This window comes from Haliotis rubra, unplaced genomic scaffold, assembly GCF_003918875.1.
Source record: "Haliotis rubra isolate DU_JTF1 unplaced genomic scaffold, ASM391887v1 Scf307, whole genome shotgun sequence".
Classification (NCBI taxonomy): Eukaryota; Metazoa; Mollusca; class Gastropoda; order Lepetellida; family Haliotidae; genus Haliotis; species Haliotis rubra.
In genome coordinates, this window is record NW_025766977.1 from 414,769 (window position 1) to 442,298 (window position 27,530).

At 40.5% G+C, this 27,530-nt stretch overlaps 1 protein-coding gene across 4 annotated transcripts in view; it reads left to right on the forward strand.

The window, feature by feature from the left end:
• Nucleotides 1-27,530, forward strand: part of LOC124282921 — a 130,637-nt gene that overhangs the window by 56,710 nt on the left and 46,397 nt on the right. The window contains exon 3 of one of the 4 annotated variants that reach the window (XM_046718969.1): nt 7,336-7,434. The exons of 1 other annotated variant lie outside the window; for it this stretch is intronic. The gene's annotated coding sequence lies outside the window, so the exon portion shown is untranslated. Of the gene's footprint in view, nt 1-7,335; nt 7,435-24,617; nt 25,016-26,583; nt 27,450-27,530 lie in introns of those variants that run through there. 2 more of the 4 variants (XM_046718972.1, XM_046718971.1) reach the window with 2 other exon arrangements.

A 27,530-nucleotide genomic window follows, 5' to 3' on the forward strand; every position in this document is an offset into this window, starting at 1 on the left:
GGATAGAGTAAGCACAAAGATGGTACATATACCTTTCGATTTGAAATCAGACCCGTGACGACACTGGGTCTCCAGCAATCTCTTGCCTTATGAAACGATATGACCGACCGGAGAATATCAATCAATAGCTTGTCTGTTAGAGCCTCGAGTAGTTAAAGGCAAAAGTCATATGGCTGGAATGCTACTGACGTTGTTTTACAGAACAAACAAACACAGGAATTTTGACCTCGACCTTCAGGCATCTTGACCTCGACCTTCAGGCATCTTGACATTCGAGATAATGAGAGAAAAAATACTGATTGTTAAAAGAAGCAAAGAAACAATAATGCCAGAATCGAATGAATCACACCCCTACAAGTGAAACAACATCTGACACCTTGTTATCAATGTACATATTCAATTAAAGCATATTGATAGAGGGTATTGAAATAGGTTAGGGCGACGTTACCAAAAACCCAAGAACAACATGTATGGATCCCAGTCCAGAAACCCTCTCCACGAAGCATTCGTAACGTTACGACCTGTCGTAGCTCTATACTTTATCGTCGGCTTACGAATGTCGTAGCGCTACGAGCGCTTTGCGGATCGGGACCCAGGTCGTGGTGTTGTAATCAGTGCCATGTGGCATGCTGATACACTCATCATCATCATCATCATCATCATCATCATCACCATCATCACCATCACCATCATCATCATTGCAGGATGACAGAGAGGGGCTAAACTGAAAGTTGCGTATCGTGAGTTTAGTTTTTAACTTTTTCCGAATTTATCGTTATAATGAGTTTTAGAAATAACCTGGATTCTCACGTTTCTGCATCTCATTACCAGCTCACAGCTGCCGCAGTTTTATTTCAAAACAGTTTTTGAGCTGAAGCCCAGTAAACAAAGATTCTCGAGGCTCCGCTGTCGCACTATGTGACCCGTCACCTAAGTGACTGGCTGTTACAGACAAGATCGAACAAGAAACAATTTCAGATTCTGACAACGCTATTGGACTAACAACTAGTCTCTGAAATGAACATATTTAACAGAAAAAAACGTGTATAACTAAAATAAAATACAATAAAAAGGAGCCAAGAGACGTTCTTAATTTTCAGAAACTGTGGAAATCTAGACTTGCCACACATTCTAGATTTGCATGGGCTACATTGGGTATATTTTATTCAGGGTCTATAAGACATAACGCTGCATAACGGATTCTAAATTATTCAAAATTCTTTGTCCGTCAAAAAACGATGGTTATTATGAACATTCTATATGCGACAATATTTTATTTTACAAATGTCATTTGCGAAAATATACTACTTGTCACTGTCCATTTGTCTTGATAAAACCCGTTTCCATCTCTTGTGTGCTATATATGATGCATATACCGACACATGAAATATTCAAATCGCACCTCTCAAGTCGCATAAAACCTACAACCTTTACAATCAGCTGTTCAAAAACAATGTACTGGAGCTGCACGGATTGTCTAACATCGGCTCCAGGGCTCCTTGGCTCCGTGGCTTTCGCAACAACGCGAAGAGCCTCCTTCAAACACGCCCGACCAGATGTGTTATAATGTTAAAGTTTATGTAGAGATATCGTTTACACAATGTCAACATTGCAATAGATCCAGTCGGAGGAAGTCCTTTATCATTGGCAATCTGATCTCCACGGCACCACTCTCCGAACCACAGTCAGAATTCTTGCTAAGGATTCCATTTGTGCTATCTCCGGGCCTTCGTTTACTTAGGACTATTCTCTGCTTGACTGATGAACGCCACTCGGGCTCGGCGTCGACTGCAACATGTTGACATGCGGTTTGATGGGAAGCTAGTTCCATAATTGTTCGGACGTGCCATTAGATCGTGGTTTTATGTTCTTCGTAGCACCGTGGATGATTACAGACACTAGTTTTGATTTATTCCGACATTAACCTTTACGATGATTGGATTCCCTATGTTCTGTGAGTGCTAAACGTGTTGTACTATATTTCATTATTGATCCAAGAACAACTCCTGGGACATATTTGTGCAAGGTAAGATAAATTCCACGTGGTGTTAATATGTCGCCGGTAGCTACCATTGACACCGTTTGTGATAATTCACGAATGAGATGGAATTGGACATAACCCCGATTTTGTAAGGAACTACTTAAAACTGCCAGACCAGAGATCAAATATCGGTTTATTACCCACAGCGTCAAAAGTAACGAAATGTTAAATATCGGTTGTGTACCCGTTAAAATAACGCTTCGCGCACACTAGTGTATCGTGCACGTCAAAATTGTTGAAAGAGATAAAGAGGGTTTAGAAATAATTGGGAAATAAATATACAGTCATTACTCAGCTGGCTATTTTACCAGACTCTTGTTACAATGCTTGCTTGCTTTCTAGTTTCTATGGTCAGGGTTAGGTTTAGCGTATTTTACCAGCTTGCAGACTCTTCATAAAATGCTCTCTAGTTTCTCTAGATTAGTTGTCCTAGGTTAAAGTGAGGTGAAATGGGGTTTGGAGACAGGCTTTTTAGAGTTCAGGATTATTGCACTAATACAGACACCAACTCTCTCTCTCTCTCTCTCTCTTCTCTCTCTCTCTCTCTTTCTCTCTCTCTCTCTCTCTCTCTCTCTCTCTCTCTCTCCTCTCTCTCTCTCTCTCTCTCTCTCTCTCTCTCTCTCGCTCTCTCTCCCACTCTCTCTCTCTCTCTCTCTCTCTCTCTCTCTCTCTCTCTCTCTCTCTCTCTCTCTCTCTCTCTCTCTCTCTCACTCTCAAAGACTAACACACAGATACGTGATATAGAACTACAATATTTACCTCCATGGTTGTTTGTATCTGCACAGGGAAACCACTATGTCCGTGAACATTAACAGAACGTAACAGGTTTGAGGAAGTAAACCTAACACTTCACGCTGCAATATGGTTGTGAATCTTGCGGCTGAAAACAAATCTCGCTCGCTCTGTCACTCAGGCTACCAGCCGTGGTTGACTAAACGAACCGAACACATGACTCTCTTGGCATTAAACTGAGTATGTTGTGTGAAGCCAATTTTCTGCAGCAATGGAAGACACGGTATATATTGAGCCTACGTATCTTCCTCGAGACATATTCCGTTACTTTAGCGCTATCGTGACACAATGACCTCTGACATACGCACGAGTCACGTGACGTCATTATATGACGGGCGGTCATCGAGACGGAATATATTGGCGTCGTTTCCAAGTATATTTTCGGTCTTCTAACACGGTGGCAATCTCTACCACTGATGGTGATTACCATCAAAATAGATATCGAATACACAAATGCACGTCTAGCCATACATTAATATTAGTTGAATATAGTAACAATTTATTGACATTTAATCGCAGAGAACAAAAGGAATACAATCAGCCCTGCTATGAATAACTCGAGGCGGTAGAAGATAGCCCACGGCGAATACATATTTAGTTCTCCGTATATATGAATACCCAAATGATTACATTATTATTCACTCATTTTCATTATTATATCATTATACGTCAGTAATGTGTTTATTTTTAAAATATGGTCTTGGATTAATTGGAATATTGAATGACATTACTTGTTTCTTGTTTCTCTCTCGGATGCTCATAGCACACCAGCTGACGTAAAGAAACATACAGTCCGTTTCCCGCAAATATAAGTTTGTTCATAATAAAGCAATGGACTGGTCATTTCAAAGGGGTTGGTAGGGCAAAGGTTTTTGATGCAGTTACGAATTTTAAATAATAACCCTCCCATAATGTTTTCCATATTTTGGGTTCCGGGTTAGAATTGGTCTTCAGCAACCTATGCGTGTCGTAAGAGACGACTAACGCGGTCTGTATGACAGCCAGCACCCTCCTCCTCATACCCCCTGTCAGGCTCCAGATCCTCTGAAGTGGCAGTCTACGCCATTCCACGTGTAAAGCAGCTCACAATTGGGCCAGGTTCTGTACAGGAGGATCCCTTTGTTGCACACGACGACCAATCATGTGTCAGATATGCTCCAAACGGTTAAGATCGGGGCTAATTCAATCATGAGATATGTCAGGGGGAGCTTAACTAAGTTCTTTGTGAACTATACGTCAGTTGCCATGCGCGATAACACACGTTGGTGCTAAAACATTTAATTTGACTCACCATATGACCATATAGTGAAGATCCAGGTTAGAATTGGTCTTCAGTAACCCATGCTTGTCGTAAGAGGCGACTAACGGGATCGGGTGGTCAGGTTCGCTAACTGGGTTGACACATGTCATCGGTTCCCAATTGCGTAGATCGATGCTCATGCTGTTGATCACTGGATTGTCTGGTCCAGATTCGATTACTTACAGACCACCGCTATATAGCTGTAATGTTGCTGGATGCGGCGTAAAACTAAACTCACTCAGCTGAGGCGGCCTTTTTGCCGGTTGAAAAAACACAAGTAAAAGAGAAAAACAATTCTCTCATATGGAAATAAACGTAATCCGCATTAGAGGATGAGATTCAGGCTGTAGTCAGTTTTTCAGGCTTGTTCGAGGGGCGGTGGGTAGCCTAGTGATTATAGCTAATTAATCGCTAATTACGTCGAAGACCCGGGTTCGATGCCCCACATGGGTACAATGTGTGAAGCCCATTTCTGGTGTCCCCCCGCCGTGATATTGCTGGAATATTGCTAAATGCGGCGTAAAACCATACTCACTGACTTCTTCAGATTTGTTCTGATAGGATTCCGGTTGTTTGTGTATTTTTCTAAATAGAAAGTCATGAAACACCGGCGGACACTGGTCTTAATGTGGAACAAAATCAATTTAACTTTATAGAATTAATAATGTTTCGTCTACGTGCTATTACGAAAACTATTTACGTAAATTTGCCATTTGTGTTTGGGTAGTTTTAAACCCATAATAAGACCTGAGATTTGATTTTATTTGTATGCGAGCTTTGGAGGATTATTGCTGAACGTAAACATATTATAAACATTGACATTTATCATATTTTTGCCGGGAGGTGATGGATTTTAGAATATTGACCTACTTTTGTTGATAATTTGATGGGTATGATTTAGTTTAGATTATTTATGGTGTCTGGTCTTTCAATTCTCGTGGTGGCGAAGTCGTCTAAGTCGCTTTGATCGTGAGTTCGAATCCCCGATTAACAGCGATTGCCGTAACCGAAACATGGGCCTCATTAACCAATTCAGACAATGACCTACTTTTCAGCTGATCCGAATTTTCTCGTGTGAAGGTGAAAAGAGACACTACAAACAACTATGGTTACACTGCAATCCAATTTCTTGCTTCATAAGAAAATGATATCTACAAATTAATCTTAATTTTAAAGTATAATAAAATCGTATTTCTATGTTTAATGTCGAGGTTTAGGCAGCATGTCCTTAACTAAGACGCCACAGACTGCCCCTGTTTGATGAAGTCGTACAATGATTCACAATTCATCTGGCTCAACGGGTTACACCTGTTATGTGTTCTTTGCGCTAATTAAATGTATTTTTTTTTGTAACGTACAATGTGATTGATATAATATCAAGTCCGTACGAGACCGCCAAACCTTTCTAGCAGACGAGCCTCGTTTTTTTATATTTCCACGATTTCCAGATTTCCGTTTGTCAGAGCACGCTGGGCGACAGAGCACGGGGCACGGCGTGTTTGCAAGGAGTAGAAGGAGCGTAGTGTTGCAATATACAAGTAATTAGATGTATCATATAATACTGTAATACTTATATATCCATTTGAATGGGTTGGTCTCAAAATCCGGGACTGGTTATTGTACTAAGTTGCGCAATAGGACGGAACCCAGTCAGCAGGAAACGAGACTGTTGTTTAATCAATGTTTTGACTTGTTTCTCAGCTTAATGCAGTGTACCCTTGTACGTCGCTTTCAGAAAAGTGTTAAATACCAATGACCTGCATCACTTCGGGCTTTCCATCCGGGCGGTGGGGTAGCCTAGTGGTTAAAGCGCTGCTCGTCACGCCGAATACCCGGGTTCGATTCCCACATGGGTAAAATGTGTGAAGCCCATTTCTGGTGTCCCCAGCCGTGATATTGCTGGAACATGGCTAGAAGCGGCGTCAAACTAAATTCACTCACTCACTTTCCACCCACGTTAAGTTGACACGCCTTGATGTCACTGGAATATTGTTGAAACGGACGTTTAACCAATTATTCACCCACATGACCTCGTTTCGTTGACCCACCGATAAGCAATGACCCGCTGATTCATTTCTCGAAACTAAGACACGGGGATTTAGCCCAGTGGTTAAAGCGTTAACCGATGGCGCCTCAGTACGAAGTTTCCCAATGAAATCACTGGTGAAAGCCATTTCTGCTTTCACACCGCACTCACTCACTCACTCACCCACCCACTCACTCACTCACTCGCGTATAGTCGTCATTCGTTTAATTTCTTTGAGACCATCAACCTATGGCTGTGCTAGTCGTAAAATGCGATAATGTGAATTGGGTGGACAGACCTAGTGACTTGGTTGATTGTTATCGTGGGTAGTTGCTCACATTATCGATCACCGGGTCACATTCCATCATATACAGGATCGGATGGTCAGACTCGCTGACTTGATTGACACACGTCATTGTGTTGCAGATGCGAATATATCTGGTTCAGATTCGGGCGGTGGGGTAGCCTAGTGGTTAAAGCGTTCGCTCCTCATGCTGCAAACCCGGGTTCGATTCTCCTCATGGGTACAATGTGTGAAGCCCATTTCTGGTGTCCCCCGCCGTGATATTGCTGGAATATTGCTAAAGGCGACGTTAAACTAACTCACTCACTCAATGGTTCAGATTCTATTATTTACAGACCCGTGAAGATCCGGGTTAGAATTGATCTTCAGTAACCCATGCTTGTCGTAAGAGGCGACTAACGGGATTGGGTGGTCAGGTTCGCTGACTTGGTTGAGACATGTCATCGAATCCCACTTGATAAGATCGATGCCCATGCTGTTCGCATCGATTGTCTGATCCAGACTCGATTATTTACAGACCACAGCCAATAGCTGGAATATTGCTGAGTGCGGCGTAAAACTAAACTCACTCACTATTATTTACAGATCACCGTCATCATATTGCGTAAATACTGCTGAGTGGCATAAAAAACAATCAGCTCGCCGACTCACTCCTCCCACTCAGGGACATAGGAATCTTAGCATTGCGAGGGCCTAGATAAACACGTTAACAGTAATCGTACGACTACAATATCAAGACGAACGAAACAAGAGAGAAACGTGAAATAAATCACACACGTCACCACTCCCGCTAATCACGGACCTTATCTACACGCTGGTCTATTACATCGCACGGGCGCGATGACACTGATGTTCATTTCTTTCCTTGACAGCGTGGTGAAATGAACGATGTTCTCAAGCCAGCTTCCTGTGATCTGGGACAAATGACATTACGTTGCACCTGGCCAAAAACTAAATCACCTTACGTCCAGGTATGTCCGCCATTTTTGTAGATTACAGGTACAGCATAAAGGTGAGCGAGTGCTACCTGGTCGGCGTTTCTTTCATGCTTGTTAAACGAGAGACACGTGGGATTTCAGGTATTCGGTAACATGGCGGTCGCAGGTAGGAGTTGTTGCTGAATAGTACTCTCAATATTAACTGATCATTTATATTTATTTATGTATATTATGTATTAGTATTTATTAAGTGTATATTAATAATAATTCTACAACATGTGTTAGATTGTTGTATAGACTGATCGCCCTGTGAAGATCAAGGTTCAAATTTGTCTTTAGCAACCCATGCTTGTCAGATTGGACTAACGGGATCGGGTACCGGGGTCAGGCTTGATGATGCATCTCATCGTATCACAGTTGGGTAGATCAAACCCGTGAATATCCGGGTTAGAACTGGTCTTCAGTAACCCGTGCTTGTCATAAGAGGCGACTAACGGGATCGGGTGGTCAGACTCGCTGACTTTGTTGACACGTGTCATCGTATCCCAATTGGCTGTATCAGTGCTGTTGATCACTGGATTGTCAAGATTCGATGAGTTGCATACCGCCACCATATAGCTTGAATATTGCTGAGTGTGGCCTTAAACAAAAATCAATCAATCAATCAATGGGTAGATCAATGCTAATGATATCAGTCACTGGCATGTCTGGTCTTGATTCGATTAATTATCTACTCCCCTCATATTGTTTGAATGTTGCTGGATGCGACATTATACAACAAAAATACAGATATTCAAGTGATCAGTTTGACACGTTTTACCCAAGTAATTCAAGCACCAGTTCCACAATAGTACTGGTTGGAGTCAAAGTGAAAGCGAGAGCTGAGCTTTATAACCTCTGATATCACTGTTTGGTCGGTGGCTTGGTCTAGTTGTTAAAGCGTTGGCTTGCCGTGTCAAATATAAGGGTTCGATTCCCAACATCGGTACAAGTGACGCACTTTTACACTGCACCGTATATACCATGGTTGTCATAGATTTGTAACCGTTAAAATAATACAATTTTACAACTTTTAGCCTTCAGAAAGTCGTTGCATAAATGAGGTATGAGAGGTTGTGCAAAGTAGGTCAGAGGGGAAGGTGGACGTTCATGTCTGAGTTTAATTTGTAATATGTTCTGTTAGTCTTCTGGCCCCGATTTCTCGAAACAAACTTAAGTCTGAGTTTTGACTTAAGTTCGAATTTTTACTCAAATTTGAGAAAACGCATTTCCCAGAATGAACTGAAATCGATATTAAACTCAAACATTTGAGTTTGGTGAATAGAATACTTAAGTTGTTTAGGCGTTTTTATTAAAAAAATGCAGTTGAGTTCAAAATTCAGCTGTTTTAAATTGTCAAACTCAGTTTGAAATTTGAGTAAAAACTTAAGTTTGATTTGAGAAATCGGGGCCTGGTCTGTTTGTAATCAGCTAAGAGTATTGCTAAGTACTGGCCAAAAGTTTATAATTTTCATCAATGCCACAAAGGTTGTATACTGCATACGGTATAACATTGTATCAATAGTAAAGGGTGTCAGGGTGATGTCCAAAACCGTTAGGAGTCGAAACCAGGTCTTCAGTGAGAATAACGAACACTTGCACATGAGGACCACCCTTCAGCCCGGCTAATCAAACGTAAGAGTGGGAAACGATTACTAAATGTTTCTACCGGTTTTCGTGATTCTTAGATAAAAACATATTACTGAGGATGTTTTGCAGAGAGTCACGTGATACAAGTAAGAAGATTGACTAGAACGAGTACACAAATCTGTGAAGTCTACATGCGTAGTTAAGTCACGTGGCTGGAATTATCCGAGTAATCACCGAGAGGCTTATTTCCGTCATATTACGTGTACTGATGTATAGTCACATTTCGTACTGTAATCCCAGTTACATCCTACTGTGCAGCAGTTACGTCGGAGACAATGTAACCTACGGTAGGGTGGTATCTATACGACGGACTATTGGTCCTCGATTTTCGCGCAGATACAGTAGTACCTTCGAGTACCGGAAATATAACATCTTCATCCCAATGTGATGAATAGCTTCTACTATTTCTACTATTAGCGCTCATACTACTGCCATCAACTATTTGTAATCTACTACTATCTCTCTTTTGCTCGTACTCTACGACCACTACGGCTATAACTACTACTACTACTACCACCACCACTACTACTACTGCTGCTGCTACTGACTGACTGACTGAGTTTGGTTTTACGCCGCTTTTAGCAATATTCCAGCAACATCACGGCGGGGAACACCAGAAATGGGCTTCACACATTGTACCCATGCGGGGATTCGAACCCGGGTCTTCGGCGTGACGAGCCAACGTTTTAACCATTAGGCTACCCCACCACCCCTGCTGCTGCTACTGCTACTACTACTGTTGCTACTGCTACTGCTGCTGCTGCTACTACAACTTCTACTATGCACTTAAACTGTGCACTTAAAAGTACCCACAAATCCGTTGGTATATGACCAGATGGTGGCCACATGGATATGTGCAAACACCTAGTTGCGGGTACAGCAACGTGCAGTTAACTTGGACAAAGTATTGTGACTATGTGTCCCAGTCCACCCAGCTGTGAATGGGTACCTCGTAAGGATGGGAAAGCCGCAATAACTCGGTGTGCCTAGTGGCAGCAAGAGTTGTATACTCCCCAGGGAGCTGAGATTGATAATAAGATGTACCGTTGAGATTGACATCCAATGATCGAGGGGACAAAAATACCAGCGCCTTGAGCATGCACTAGTGCGTGGATATGTGCGCTATATAAATATCCAATAATAATAAAATAATAATACTAGCACTTCTGCAACTACTACTACCAGTACTGCTACTACAACTGCTACTACCACTACTATTACGTATACAACTGCTACTACCACTAATATAACCACTACAATAACTACTGCTGCCGCTACTGCTGCAACAGCTACTACCACGGCTACTATTACTGAAACTTCAACTACTGCTGCTACCCCGAGTACTACTAATAGTACCGTTATTGCTGCTACTACTACTGTTGCTTCTACTACAACCACTACTGTTACAACTACTGCTGCTACGACTTCATTTTACACAATATTTTATCAACATCTCCACGTGACTTCATCGGATATAACAGCATCGCGTTTCTTATTCATTATAACATATCAGCTCATGCTTACAGTGACCGATAAGCTCATTATCACCTAATAGGATGTGTATTTACTCTGACAAAGCCTTTCAGATCAACCCGTGTGTTTAAAGAGCATACCTCGTCTACAAAGTCAAAGCTTGTTTTCCGTTTTTTTCACCAGGTAAAAAATTCTACCTGTAATTACGTGCGGTTGCATGGCGATGTTGTTAGGTGATGAGATTCTCATCCGGCCTCCGGTGTCATGTTACACAGCAACATGATTAAATTAGTTTGCTGCTCTGTCGAAATGAATTTTCAAAATTGCCATCAAGTGCACTACTATTGTCGAGGCTGTGCAAACGTCTCGTTATGAAATTCCTATGAATTCAGGCATTCACTCCAGACAATAGGTTACGTTCTTTTTATCGACGAAATTCCGGGTTCGATTCCCCACGTAGGTAATATCCATGAAGCCTATTTCTGGTGCCCCCCAGTCGTCATATTGCTGGAATACTTCTAAGAACGACATAAAACCTTACTCACTGGAGCTTTTTTAATTCATCCGTTTTCCGCTATACCCCAATGCATAAATATGATGTTTCACATAATTCCAGATATACCGTGAGATATAAGAAGTTTTAGAATCGTAAATTTTAGCTATTTGTCAAAACGTTAGTGATGCTTCGCTCATACAGCGGCTGGTGGTACCAGAATTGGGGTTTAAACATTGTTTCCACGTGGGATAACGGATTGGAAACGGACCTTCGGCGTGACGAGCGAACGCTTTAAACACCTGGCCAATCTACCGCCCCATTTGGAACTTATTTCAGATATCAAGGAACCAATTACGTAGTTAAACCCCAAGATCAAAGGCATGGTTCAACCAACCCAAGGATGATAAACACCTGTACCAACTGGGCTATGGCAACACCCTTGAAAGTCTAGCGATCAATAATACACTGGGTTAATTGAACGAATGTTAAACATTTATTTGCTGAAAAAATCACGCAGCTGACAACGAAATAATGCCTGTCAGTTACATATTATGGGCGATTTTTCTGTCATTTTTGGAAAAAATTTACTGAACTTGTTTTCCACAAGAAGAGAAATAAACGTCACCACATGTTCGGTTTCCATGGTATGCGAACGCAGCTGTCACATGTACTTTGAATTTAATTTAATTCAATTTAATTTAATCTAAATAATTGTATTAAATCTATTAATGTTTTGCTATGCCGTTCAATGTGAGAATGTGATGCTACTTCTTGTAGCCGTTTATCGGGAACAAGGTGTGAGTTCGAACCTATAATGTTCACTAGTGTGTTACGCTAGTACTCTTGAGCGCTGAATCTGTCTTGACGAATAAATCAATTCAGAAAGTCATCAAACAACAGCGGTAGACTGGATGACCGTAATTAGCACGTGATCTAAACATGACATGCTGGAATTCTCTTCCAACATGTCACAGTGTTATAACTACCACTTAAGAAACATGTGTAGAAAAAAAAACAGTGACGCTAAAAAATAGTTCGATAACGTTAACCTCATTTAGAGATTAATCAATACATGGATTGATCGCTTGATTGTCATTGTAAGCCTTACTCTACGCTATACGATCGGTTTCTTTAGTGTATGTTCGTCGGGATTTCAATAATGTTGGCTATGCTTTAGAAACAGTTTGTATTTGGACAACAGCTGTCAAAATTAATGTATTTCCTAATCAATCGTTCTGTCATTGTAATTGAATTACGTAATACCTGCCAAACGCCTGGGGCTTTGAAATGTCTAATGCATCTGTAATAAAGGGAATGGAATTACATTTGTATTTTATTATAGAAAATGTTTGTGTTTTACTAACGGGATAATAGTTATCAAATGACAAACTAATAATATTGTACATCAGTTGTTGCCTGTCGCGGTAAATGAATTATCGGGACTGTAATTGTTTCTCAGATTGGAAGTGGAGGATCAAAACATGAAATATTGTTTAATAAAGTTACGCGGAGCAATCTATTTTAGCGGATAATCGAGACGGATTATCCCGTGCGTTGGCGTTAATGATTTCAGGAAAGGGGATAATTGACATATTATCAATTCATACCAAATAACATTGAGGTGAGGTGAAGGTGAGGTGAAATTTGGTTTAACGTCGTGATGGAGAATATTTCGCTCATATGACGACGTGCATGTGTGTGTATGTGTATGTGCAGCTGCTTGTACTAGCCCAGACTAAGCTAGTTTTAAAGTGTTAGCCCACTGAGATACCATGCCGCAATGAAGCATGAATACCCCACTCAAACACATTATACTGACTCTGAGCCGACCAGTCCTTGTTGTGCCCATTAATGCCGAGCGCCAGGCAGGGACCAACAAGTACCATATTTTAACGTCTTTTGGTATGACGCGGTCGGTGATCGAACCCGCGACCTTCCACTCTCCGGGCGGACGCTCTAACCACTACACCACGGAGGCGGTCAAATAACATTGAGTGAGAGGGGGGTATGATGTATGTATGTATATAAGTCGATAAGTAGCAGTCACGTGTATTTGAACTCACTTGTCACTTCCTATGTTTAGTGTTATAAGGAGCAGTGGTTTAAGCGTTCGCTGGTCACATAGAAGGCCCGAGTTCGATTCCTCACACGGGTAAAATGTGTTAAACCCATTTCAGGGGTTCTTCGTCGTGATATATTGCTGGAATATTGCTAAAATCGGCGTAAACTAAACTCACTTAATTACTGTTTGTTATAAAGAGGTTCGGGTCTTTTTTATCTGATGTTTATCACGATATAAAGAGCACGAAATGTATAAACCGATTAATTATGGAATCCTAGAAGGGACATTGTCGCGTTGTTGCCCTTACGAACACAAGCAAAAAGTGGCAAAATTAACCAAAGTGCGGTCACGCCACAACGCGACATTTTGGCATTGTCCCTGTGTATTTGAATAATATTTTTCTGTTCCTCCAAAGCGCGACAATGCGACATAGTAACAATTTCCAAGGTCAAAATCATGTCGCGTGGTCGCATTGTCGCCCCATCTAAGATGTGTAAGACAAGCCTTAAATGTGAGACATCACGACAATGCGACGCATTGAATATGTGGCATTGTTGCACTTTGGGTAATTTTGCCACTTTTTGCTTGTTTTTTGTAAGGGCGACAACGCGACAATGTCCCTTCGTGGATTCCATACCTAACAGAGTGAATGCTGGTTGTTTGTCCTCACGATGACAATGTCCACGTGTGGGTGTGTCGTTTTACAAGCGGAGATGTATTTGCTGTCTCATTCAGGGTTTGTTTTGCAATACATCATCCTATTATCCCATCGATTACACATACAACCATTAGCGATAGGCCAAACAACGCTGGATTAATGATCGACAGTGGTGTATGTGATATTGATTAATGTACATTTCATTTAGTTTATGTGTGCGTTTGGGGAGAGATCGACCCTATTACAGCAACGCTCGATAGCTTGCGTTAATGACACATAACGGTATTGTACAGTGCACTGATGTCGATTTGATTCCCAAGATAAACGACAAATCGTCAGTGTATTTTTCTAGTAAATGAATGATAAAAAATTGTGTTTATCCATACTCTTTATAGGTCCACGGGGAAATACGTGGTATAGATTTCATACAAGGTCGTGTAAATGTACATGGTTCCCAGTGTAGATTTAAAGATTAGTTGTCCACGGTTGAAGAGAGGTGAGGTGAAATGGGCTTTGGATTCAGGATTATTGAGTGAGTGAGTGAGTGAGTGAGTCAGGTTTTACAAGAAATGGGCTTCACACATTGTACCTACGAGGGGAATCAACCCTAATCTTCAGCGTGGCGAGTGGATGCTTTAACCATTAGGTTACTCCACCGCCCTCAGCATTATCGAGCTTATACATAACGAACATACATATCAACAACATGAGCATCTATCTACGCAATTGGGATACGATGACATATGTCAACAAAGTCAGCGAGCCTGACCGACCGATCCCGTTAGTCGCCTCTTACGACGAGCATGGGTTGCTGAAGACCATTTCTAACCCGGGTCCTAACAGGTCCCCTCGTAAGGCATTTTAAATATATACTAGCAGATATCCTTAACAAATGTATTTTATGAATAGACTGCGATTTGGATCAATTACACACACGCACGCACGCACACTCGCACGAACGCACGCACACACACCACACCCCATGGTAATGTTTCCAGACCACCTAGCTATAGATCTAGAGTTGGTAAGTAATTGTTTTTACGCTGCATTTAGCGTTAATGTAGCAATAGTGGGGTGGTTTGCGAGCCCCAGAAATTGGCCTACGGCACACATGTGGAACAGAGCTTTCTCTGCTGCTTGACGAGCTAACGCTTTTACTTCAAGGCTTCCAAATCAGTCCAAAACAAAATCTTTGATATGAATAGATACGAAACCCGCAGATCGCAGACCACACATTGTATGTGATGTGTCTGGCTAATGAAGGTCACGAACCCTACACTTAGTCCATGAAGAGAACAGTTAGCGAACTTCCCTCGTCTAAACTAGACTCTGATTTACTACACTTGTATGAAATTAATTGCCTCTGTACAATGTCTAGTTCCTCTTGAACTGTAGGAGGCCTTTCTTTCAGGCTAGACACAATCTCAGTGTAAGAAGAGCATGGTCTTGTCGATGTCACATTTAGGTGTCTTCTCCGACGTCCGCGCATTGATTGACGGAATTAATAGCTTGTCGATTTCAGAATCGGTCTGAAACTTGCAGTGGCACAACGAACTTTATCGAATTAGATCGGCGACCGGGGTACATCAAAGTATTGGTTAGTTAAGAACTAACTTTCAAAAGATTTAAACGAAAGATATATGACGTTGGTAATGTCAATATTCTGGCATTTGTGCGTTGGTATGATTGTCGTACAACCCGTGACAAGAAAACAGCTTATAAATATCTATTCCTTGTTCATTGCAGGCATATTTCCAGGGCTTTACTCAATGAATGTGTTTAAATATCAGTACTCAGATTCGGAATGCCGTGAAATTGCCTTGATAGACAAACCGGTGTTATAAATTACGCATCATACTTTTCATATGCTTTATATATTCTTCAACCAAGATGTTTTTCCCAATCCCCCAAGCAATGTCATTTGGTAAGAGTTAGCCATCGTTACCGAAACAGACTCAAAGACCCAGACAGACTTGCCTCCAAGAAAATATTCCCATTTGTGAAATAGAACAGGAAAATTTAACAGTAACCCCCGAGGGTGTCTGAAAGTGTCCAGATAATTGTGCGTGTTCATTGTTTCACAGCACAATGGAGCTTTCTACTCCCAGCAGATCAGCTAGACGCCCTCCCGTGGCAATCTGACCTTCAGACCTGGCTTCTGGAGATCTGGTCTAATGTTGGCCGTGTGTGTAGTAGGATTCAAACGTCTATCATCAGCCCGAGAAGAAAATGAGGAACCATTTCCTTAAATCCTTGTCTCGAATTTAAATGATATGAAATGGTCCTTTTCGTCATGTGATGAGTTGTTGAAGGTTCAAATAAACTATTCGAGAAGAAAATACCTTGTTACAAAGGAAACGTCTTGTCCGCGAGTAGAATGCATGTCCACACCCAAGTCCACATTTCCCCTCTGTCCATACATTTTTAAAAATATCAACAAAGCATCGTCCCTCTAGTTTTCTGAAATAATTGTATTTATTTTGTAAGCTGTGGCATAGCTGGAATATTGCTGAAAGCGGCGTATACTCACTCACTCACACACACACAGTGTACACTCACTTCTGCCCGCCTCCCTTCCTATAAATATAATTTATATATACAAAACGGGTGAAACCACCCTGGTGAAATGACTTGATGACTTGGGCGACGGGGTAACCTAGTGGTTAAAGCGTTGGCTCGTCACGCCGAAGACCCGGGTTCGAATCCCCACAAGGGTACAATGTGTGAAGCACATTTCTGGTGTCCCCCGCCGTGACGTTGCTGGAATATTGCTAAAAGCGGCGTAAAACCAAACTCAGTCAGTCAGTCAGTCAGACTTGATGACTTTGGGTGAAACGACCCGGAACCTCTGTGTGCGTGCGTGCGTGCGTGCGTGTGTGTGTGCGCGCGCGCAAATAAATCGGATGATCGGACTCGGTAACATGTTGGTCGTTGCTCAGTATATCGATCACTGGATTGTCTGGTCCTGATTCGAGTACTGCCACACGGCCGCCACATAGCTACTGATCAGTTAGAATATCAAACATTCGTTAAACATTAAACAAACACCTTTCTGTATGTAAACATTATGTAAATGTTAATATTGCTATAGCTCCTGTTAGCATTATAGTCACTGTATTATTCCCCCAATCTATCGATCAAAAGAAAGTAGAAACTTAAAAAGCTGATTTGACACAAAAGTTACAAACATTTATTGAGGCGAACACAGCCGAGAACAGACTGAAAACAGTGGCCGCAACACAGCAAACGTACGGTCTAACCACAACTGTACCCGTATCAAATACATTTGTACATCCCCATCGATTAACCATTTCTTGTGTCTGGCATTCTTAGCCACCGTTAAACTTAGTCGTATAGTTTCTTGTGCCAAGGTCAGTTGATACTCTGTTGATCAGGGATGAAGAGATGTAAATAGCTGATGGAGCTGATGTCTATAACTGATGTCATAAACAATGTGCCTGATTACTATCCACGATGTTCACCCTGCAGAAAATGGGTACCCGGTGGGAAAAGTCATGTAGCTATAACATTTTTTCTGTTATTATTATTATATTTAATATTATGTTAGCGCCAAGATCATGCCTACGAGCGTGGATATGTGCGCATTATAAATATGCACTATTATTATTATGTTGGAATATTGTAATATGTTTGGAGAAATTTAGGAACAGACTTCACATATATCGTATATGCGGATGCTGGTAACAATGCAATTCATCATAGGAACGTGCACGTGTTTATTACACTTAGAATACGTATATAGCCTTCACTTGCGGTCATTAACACCATTAGCGGTAATTGATGACGTCATTTAACGACCTATGACGTCACGTTGATGTTAGGTAAAAGATTGTTTGACAACAAGTGCCAATCATATGCATCCACCGTACACAGCTAGGATAATACATGTTCTCCTTTGGTAATATTTATTCAATAGTTATACATACACGCATGCATAATATTGTCTGAATCGTAAAATAAATCCTGTTTTTAGTCTTGATGTTTACGGTTTTGTCGCATTTCATTACTAAAAAGAAATATGGATGAATTCGAGTTATCATCTATAATCTAATGAACAAGTAAACGTAATTGAGAATAAAGAAATGTGATCACTGAAACGTATCAAATTCCGAGCTATACTTGAATAAATGTTCGGCATAACAAACCATTCTAATATAAACAAGCAGTCTTATTAAAACGGCACCATATTTACGATGAAACACAATCGACTTTCCCCAACTTCAGCAAGAAGGTAACTAGACCTATTACACACTGCATTGGATTTGCAATAATATAGTCACATGTGATTGTGACTTTAGTTTAGCTAAATACCTGTATTAACGACCTTATTATACCAACTATATTAACTAAACTAAAAATAAAAAAAATTAAAAAACAACACTGTACACCAATGCTGAATACTATAGCTTTACTTTCTATACAGGGGGCAATGGTCATTACAGTCTTCAATCAAAGTTTATCTACTTATTTTAGATAATACATAAAACCCCACCCTAGATTAAATGATTTGATTGAATAAACAGAAATATCACAAAAAAAACACAAACAAAAAAAACAAAAAAACAAACAAACAAAAAACAACTATATTAACTATATCGTCATTATGATGTTTTAGGGTTGAAATGTCGTAACCATGCATTACGGGGAATATGAATTTGATTGTGCAAAATTTTGTTGAAGTAAATTGTAATATTAGATCTGAGCCTGATGTCATTATCACAGCTTTTAACTAGAATATTTTTTGGCATTTAACAGACCCTGTGTACACAATGCCCTGGATAATCCATAATCTGCAAAAATAAACTGCATCCAAAAATAACTTATCAAACAGACTGTTAATGTACTGTTCCAGTTTCAGACGCCTGGGCTTCTATTGATTTCTTTTAAGTTCGTGCCGTTGGACCAAGACGTGTATTAGTTGCCCGGAGTCTATTCTGTTACATGCTATCCCAATAGCTTTTGACATTCTCACCGAATCCCAAATTCTTGTCATACGGTGGGTAAATTTGCAGGAAACGGCCATCATTAGTGACCATTTCACGGCGTTAGAGGTCCGGCGTCCTGTACAACTAGTCTTGTGGTATGGCGTCAGTAAGAGGCCGGCGTGTATTGCTGGCTCCGAGGATCCAACAGTCTTTCCTGTTTTCATTCAGACTGTACTACTGTCTTTGTCATAACTAAGAAAGCAGTTTTGGTTAAAGGAAATGTTTGACAGAGATTTGTGCAGGGCCATCATTAGTGACCAATTATGTATGTATGTATGTATGTATGTATGTATGTATGTATGTATGTATGTATATGTATGTATGTATGTATGTATGTATGTATGTATGTATGCATGTATGTATGTATGTATGTATATGTATGTATGTATGTATGTATGTATGTATGTATGTATGTATGTATGTATGTATGTATGTATGTATGTATGTATGTATGTATGTATGTATGTACATGTATGTATGTATGTATGTATGTATGTATGTATGTATGTATGTATGTATGTATGTATGTATGTATGTATGTATGTATGTATGTATGTATGTATGTATGTATGTATGTATGTATGTATGTATGTATGTATGTATGTATGTATGTATATGTATGTATGTATGTATGTATGTATGTATGTATGTATGTATGTATGTATGTATGTATGTATGTATGTATGTATGTATGTATGTATGTATGTATGTATGTATGTATGTATGTATGTATGTATGTATGTATGTATGTATGTATGTATGTATGTATGTATGTATGTATGTATGTATGTATGTATGTATGTATGTATGTATGATGTATGTATGTATGTATGTATGTATGTATGTATGTATGTATGTATGTATGTATGTATGTATGTATGTATGTATGTATGTATGTATGTATGTATGTATGTATGTATGTATGTATGTATGTATGTATGTATGTATGTATGTATGTATGTATGTATGTATGTATGTATGTATGTATGTATGTATGTATGTATGTATGTATGTATGTATGTATGTATGTATGTATGTATGTATGTATATGTATGTATGTATGTATGTATGTATGTATGTATGTATGTATGTATGTATGTATGTATGTATGTATGTATGTATGTATGTATGTATGTATGTATGTATGTATGTATGTAGTACGTACGTACGTACGTACCTGGTGTTTATGAAGGAGGAATAGAGATATTTATATGATTTCCCTTCGCCAGGAGGTTTAACGAATGACATATTGCACTTCAAATGGATATAGCAATATAACATGCCGATGACTCCACATGTTTGGGGGGCGGTGGGGTAGCTAAGTGGTTTAAGGGTTCGGTCATGCCGAAGACCCAGGTTCGATTCCCCACATGGGTACAATGTGTGGCTTCCATTTCTGATGTACCCCCGCCGTGATATTGCTGGAATATTGCTAAAAGCGGCGTAAAACCAAACTCACTGACCTTATGTTTTGTGTCTTTGTTGTTTGACGCTGCAGTCAGCAATATTCCAGCTATATGAGGTATATGATAATAGTCGAGCTTGGACCAGATAATCCAGTGATCAACATCATGATCATCGATATACGCAGCCGGGATACGGGATGCATCAACCATGTCACCAAGCCTGACCACCCGATCCCGTTAGTCGGGTTGCTGGAGGCCAATTCTAACCCGGAGCTTCACGGGCCCGACTCCTTAAAAGTCCTCTCGAGTAATAACTCACAAATACCCGAGGATGTTGTCCCTACCCGTTTCATTGATACCTATCTGTTATATCGAGGCAAAACAGGTTGATTTAAAGAGATCTCCCGCTCGACGTAATACTATACTACTGCAAAAGCTGTTCATTATCTCAAATGCTTCCATTTCGACCCTCAGACAATATCTCACCAAACGTTTCTGACAATGGTGATAGGTTAATAGGAACGGTCATTTATCACTTTCCCACTGGCGGTATCTCAAAAGGTTATACAATGTCTCATAATCGCCATACGAACTCATAAATCAATACGCATCGTGAAATCGTTATTGCCTATCGTAATTATCGATCTGACACAGATTCCCAAATCGAAATATTGAAATCTACAACCTAACGTCACCTAACGCCTCCTGGCCTATCTATCATAGACGGTCTTATTCACGTGATACAGATTATGACATAGACGCGTGGTATTGTCATGTTATTATCAGCTGTTATTGACACGGTATACGTGTATGAGTGACATGTCCTACCACGTAGACAATAAAGTCGGGATTAATAAGGGCAACACCTATCAACTGGCCCCGATTTCTCGAAACAAACTTAAGTTTTTACTCAAATTTCAAACTGAGTTTGACAATTTGAAACAGCTGAATTTTTAACTCAACTGCATTTTATAAAAAAAAAAAGCCCAAACAACTTAAGTAATCTATCCACCAAACTCAAATTGTCTACTAAGTTTGAGTTTAATATTGATTTCAGTTTATTCTGGGAAATGCATTTTCCTGCGTTTTCTCAAATTTGAGTAAAAACTCAGACTTAAATTTGTTTCGAGAAATCGGGGCCTGGACTCCCAAACTGGACTTAGTAGATGTTTAAAACAGATTAAGAATTCTTTGTCTTGGCGCTGAGGGTCTCAGACACCTGTTATCAGCGACAGGTAAGATAACTGGTTATATAAAATCCATGTAGGAAATTGGAAAAGAACTTAATAAGAAATTAGGAAACTATTACTCAAGTCAATATTATTATGTGGATGGTTCGCAAAAAATGCTATATATTCTTAAAAGTACTGATTTTGATATCTATTTCTTTATGGCTACATACCTGAACCCATCAATCTAACTGTATGTTCATTACAATATTCACTTCATAAATAACAAACCTCGAAACATATTTTATTTTTAAATGACCAATACTGTTAAATAAAGGAAGTGGGTGTATATACTGTCCATGATTTTTCACGTTATGTCGTTTATGTTAAATACAAGTTCTAACTAAAGTTTAATGCTGGAATGAGTGAGTGAGTGAGTTTAGTTTTACGCCGCTTTTAGCAATATTCCAGCAATACCACGGCGGGGACACCAGACATGGACACACATTGTACCCATGTGGGAAATCGAACCCGGATCATCGGCTTGACGAGCGAACGCCTTAACCACTATGCTACCCCACCGCCCCGGTTAAGGCAGATCAAAGTGAATATTGAAATATATCAACCCTATGGAATGTGATTGAACTCGATACATCCACGTTAAAATATTATAAATGTAGTAAGAGTTCGATACAACCACATTCGACACATACGAGTACAAAATTTGTATCTGTGTATGTTTTCTAGTACATACATAATCCTTTACCGGTTTGTCCTTCTGCATGAACTCGTTTCATATGTCAGTAATCAATTGAACAAAACTGTCTCAGCCATGACAAAATAAACACACATAAAATCACGATACGATTCATAAAATGCCTCCGGAGGCCTGGGAATCTTTTAATTTGTAGAAAATCGTTTAATCTCCGCTGTGAAAATATGTCTGATCAATCATCGTAATAGCAACTGTGTCCCGCATCCTTGGCGGGTCCAGCCTGTTGGTGCTCTGCAACAGCGTTGTGGCTCTATTGTAACCTATAATTATCATCAGGCCTCATAGTTATCTAGCCATCTAGCCAATCGATGTGTGCCAAGAAAACATAATACATACGGACACATGAGACGATATGTTAAAACATGTAGAAATCATGGCCCCTAATTGTGTGAGTTTGGATCGAAGACACTTTCAACGGTTTTCAGGTATGGCCACGTAACATGGAGTGAGTGAGTGAGTTGTTTTATATCCGCTTTAAACGATATTCCAGTTATATCACGGCATAACGTCTAAATGTGGGATGAGTGAGTGAGTTTTTTAAACTCCGCTTACACCGATATTCCAGTTATATCACTACGTAATATCTTTAAGCTGGTGGAAAGCTCGAAGTGATACTTACGCCAGTTTTGTGAAAACCAAGGGTTTGCTGCTGGTAAGCCTATAGAAACATAATCAGGGTCAACCGAGGTTCGAATCCACATTCAAAGGTTTGTGGCGTTCCCGAGGGTCGCAGCTATGCCTTGCGAGTAGCAGCGTCTTACACAACTGGGTCAGACATTGCCCGCTACTGTATGCGGACGATGATCGTGAAGGAGATGTCCCGGCTTTCCATACTGATGAAAATCACGATCATTGGTGCAGTGTCAACAGACCAGGGATCCTAATCGGGAACAATGTTGGATCCTCGCCATAATAAGGGATGTAACTCTGACTACAACCATGTTTAGTTTCACATCCGTCATGTGAAATCTGTAAAAAAACGCTACGAATAATGGAAAGACGAATTTTTTGTCTTCAGCTGCTTTTATTTGATTCTGATGCGTAGATTATGTTGTGTTAAATTTGTAGAGTCTCTTCGTAAAGTGACCTGCTTGTCGTAAGAGGCGATACCGTCTTCAAATTTGGTTAATCGCTGTTCATGATTTGATTCTGCTGCAAGGAATGTTTCCTCACCCAATGGTTTTCTTGCTCGAAATTCGATGATTTACAAACAGCGGCATAGCTTGGATGTAGATGACTACGGCTCAAAACAATATTCACTCTCTAAGACGATATTATCCATGCTGATGGTAGTCGTAACTACCCGCCTTTTTCCGTGACCTACAAGAAGACTCGTACCTGTATAGTACGCCATTATTGCCAAGAATCGTGGCAAATCAATCAAATCGTGTGTAGTAAAATATGAAATGAGTCAAATAGTTTCTTTGCGATTTTCGATTTTTATTATTATGTCAAGATATTGTTTATAAAATTATCTTATAACTGATATTTGTTAACGACATATGAAACTTACTTAAATTTCTAGGAGGAGCCATGTTTGGAAATTCAGAGTTATCCTTCCTTGGAAATAGTACTAGACTATTTTCATCTCCGTGCCCTTTTACTCTTAGACAAAGCCTAGTCGTGAACATGGCCACGAGAAGGGGACGAGTCGAGATCCGGCTTGCCGGAATAACACGAGTAGTTACGAATGTGTTGATGGGTGTCACCACAATTGCAAACGTTCAATACCCGTTTGCTGCTGGTCTTCCCACATCAATCTTTCACGCCGTCATAGAGCTGGAGTGTGAATCTATACGCCGTAAATCTACATTCACTCACTCCCTAAGGCCATATTACCCATGCTGGCTCGCAATACTCCTGAAGAACTTATCTTGCCACCGTTACACTAAGCTATGTTAGTGCTAAGGCAGTCGCAACTCCCATACATCAACATCGACTACTCCCAAACTAAGAGACTTTCGGGGCGGTGTGGTAGCCCTGTGGTTAAAGCGTTCGCTCGTCACGCCGAACACCCGGGTTCGATTCCCCACATGGGTACTATGTGAGAAGCCCATTTCTGGTGTCCCCCGCCGTGATATTGCTGGAATATTGCTAAACGCGGCGTAAAACTAAACTCACTCACTCAGAGATTTTCGAGACTGAATATATAAGAGTCACTCTCAAGTCTAGGATGATTTGCCAAGACTATATTGCCTTACCTGTAATTAAGCATTGCTCTGGGCGCCATATATAGAGATATATTTTTTTCAATTTATTCATAGAAATATATATTTTGGGTCAAATTTATGTCTGGGACTAGATTAATATCCGAGACTAGATTAATATCCGAGACTAGATTAATATCTAGTCTCGGAAAAGAAAATATTTTGCAGAATAAACCGTTGTTATATTATCATAGTACAACATAATGAAAAGGAATGGTGGATGTTAATATCGCCCTCGGCCGAGTCAAATCGTGACTTGAGAAAAATTGGCACCTCTCCCCTTTTCAATATCCTGGAACCGCCTCTGAGGATACTCAAGACTTGGTCCCTGACAATTTCATAAAATCTGAACAGCAGAACCGTCAGCCACCATGATTTCCCCACCGTGAGTTTATTGACTCAGTCCACGCAACTGAGTGCTCTTTCACCAGCTGATTCTGTTTTGTAATAGACAGATGTCACTCAAGTGATAGATCCGTGCGCAGCTGTTACTTTCACCACCCCATGCACACATTTACACCTTCCACATAGCGTATATCAAACAACTTCCTGGTCACACGCTGTTCCGTGTTCCCCACACGTGTTATCGGACGGATGCAGGTATCGGGTCACAGCAACGAGCTGTCGGAGATTGAATCGGAGTCGGGTTACACATGGATTGCACTCACACAAGGTAAACCGTAACACATTACCGTTATCCTGATATAGCAGAAAAAACACCGAATATGTGTGTAAAAGCATGAGTTTCCTTCGTCGTTTAAATATCGTGTTTATTCTATTTTCTGTTTTCCCTAACGATCTGTTTGATTGGCATACATAAGGTATCACTTTTTTTTTGAACGAGTTCAAATTTAACGTCATTTCATCATTTCAGTTCTATAGCGACGCTTTCCTGAGTACACGTTGTGCAAGGTACACTATACAGGAGTGAGCGAGTTGTGTTTTACACCGCTTTTATCGAATAGTTTCGTCGTGGGCCCCCGCGTGTGATCTGCCTATCGTATCGTATCCTGACTTCAATCGGTGTTCATGCTATCAATTAACCATTGGTTTGTCAATATAATCTAATTATTAAATGGTCATGGGGCTGCTGTAATACTTACTGATGTAATAAATGGGAGATTGGGATCGTTTTCCATTATTCATATTATAATATAGAAAATTCGTTGAATAGGCTATCGATTAATTAAAATTATTTGGTTGTTTCAGAAGATAAAAGCTTTGAAAATAATACACACTGGATATGAGTGCGTAAAACTCGTTAATTCGGGCACTTGTTAAACCGTAAGATTTATGCCGTCCAGATTAACGAGGGTTCATAGTATGTGTTTATATTCATCGTAATATACCAAGCAGCATCTCACATGTCACTCACAGGCAACGGAACTATCAGTGTATCGGATGTGTGCACCCATCTTGCAGCTGTACCGTTAACACTTCAAACGGACGCAAGTCTCGGCAAATAGCTCAGTGAACAATGAAGTACGTGACAGCATAACAGTTCAGTAAACATAGACGTACGTGACATAGCCGGCTGAGAAGGCCAACAACCCAACGTGGTCTGCCTGTGTCTGAACCAGTGTTATACACATTTCAGTTCTGTACAAAAGGTTGTGGAATGACAGTTGGATAGCCTAGTGGTCAAAGCGTTAGGAATGTAAGCCAAACCACGGGGGCTTGTAACGCTAAAGACTGCCATCAAGGTATATACTGTCACTCACAGGGTCTTAGTACTATTATATACTTGATGGCAGTTAAGGTTACAAGCCCCTGTGAGCAAAACTACTTTGCATAAATATGCAAAACTACTTTGCATAAATATGGAAGGGTGGAGAGGGGTATTTTGCATAATAATTCATATCCCCGTCCATAGAATTAAATACTCATGATGATATTGATGGTGATGGTGATGATGATGATGATCGCTGATAATATCCTACCGTCTTAGTTAGAAGCTTGTTTGGATTATGGTGACGATGATATTGATGGTGATGGTGATGATGATGATAATTGCTGATAATATCCTACCGTCTCAGTTTGAAGCTTGTTTGCCTGATGTTGGTGATGATGATGACGACGACGATGTTGATGATGATGATCGCTGATAAATTCCTATCGCCCTATTTTTAAACTTGTTTGCATGATGATGATGATGATGATGATGATGTTGATGATGATGTTGAGTTTAACTGTAACCAAGACCCAGAAGCAGAACGTATTCAGGAAACATGATATCATAATTATGTTATTCACAATAGTAATTTCATACTCACATCACATGTAACGCTGGCCAATGTTTACATTTCAAATCCCACTCCGCTCATGGCCTGCAATATGACCCAATGCACAGGACTAATACCCTCGGGAGGTGTAAAACAAGCTTTACAGACAATTTGTCACTGGTTAGTTACAGGAACGGCCGTCGGCAGAGCCCTGTCTCATGTTATTGCATCGTCAGTGAAATGAGACTTAACGTAATGTTAAAACCCGTGACTCAGTAACGATGTACGGTTCTAACAAGCGACCAGCTAAAGCACTGTACGCTCACTCGCATCGCCCTACTTCCGTATAATGCAATACGGTGCAACTGCACACTTCCTATTGCACGTGGTGCACTATATGTGACTCTGGAACTAAACACACAGACCGTGCATCGTTACGTGAGGCAGTCTGGTCTTAGCGTTTGCCTCTAAGCTTGAGTCCACAACCCGCCTTGGAACCAAACAACCTTTCCTCTCCGCCAAGCCCGCCTGATCAATACACTGCCTGTTTCTAGCCCGTTTGCTATTAACACACAGACCAGGCGAACATCACACTTCATTGTTACCGGTACTTCACCTGGTGTGGTCGGACAATTGTCGGCCTCGCTGTCCAAGACCCCTGGACAATACTATGACCAGACAGTCAACGTGATGGTTCTGAAATAACCATTTGTGATTGGTTTCCTGACTTCATCGGTCAGCGATATAGCAGAGTTCCACCTCACCGTGGATCACCTGGAATTCGGAGATCAAAGTGATACCACTGTGAAGACAGGTTACCTGTGTTGTGTAGTGGACAGAGGTCTGGATACTCTGTATGTGAACGTGTGACCATTCGTTTGAAAGGTAATGTCACTGCGGTCAGATCAACGCTTGTGGAAAGATTTTTGTAATGAGACTGAAATTTATTGCCTGTCACCGTAGATT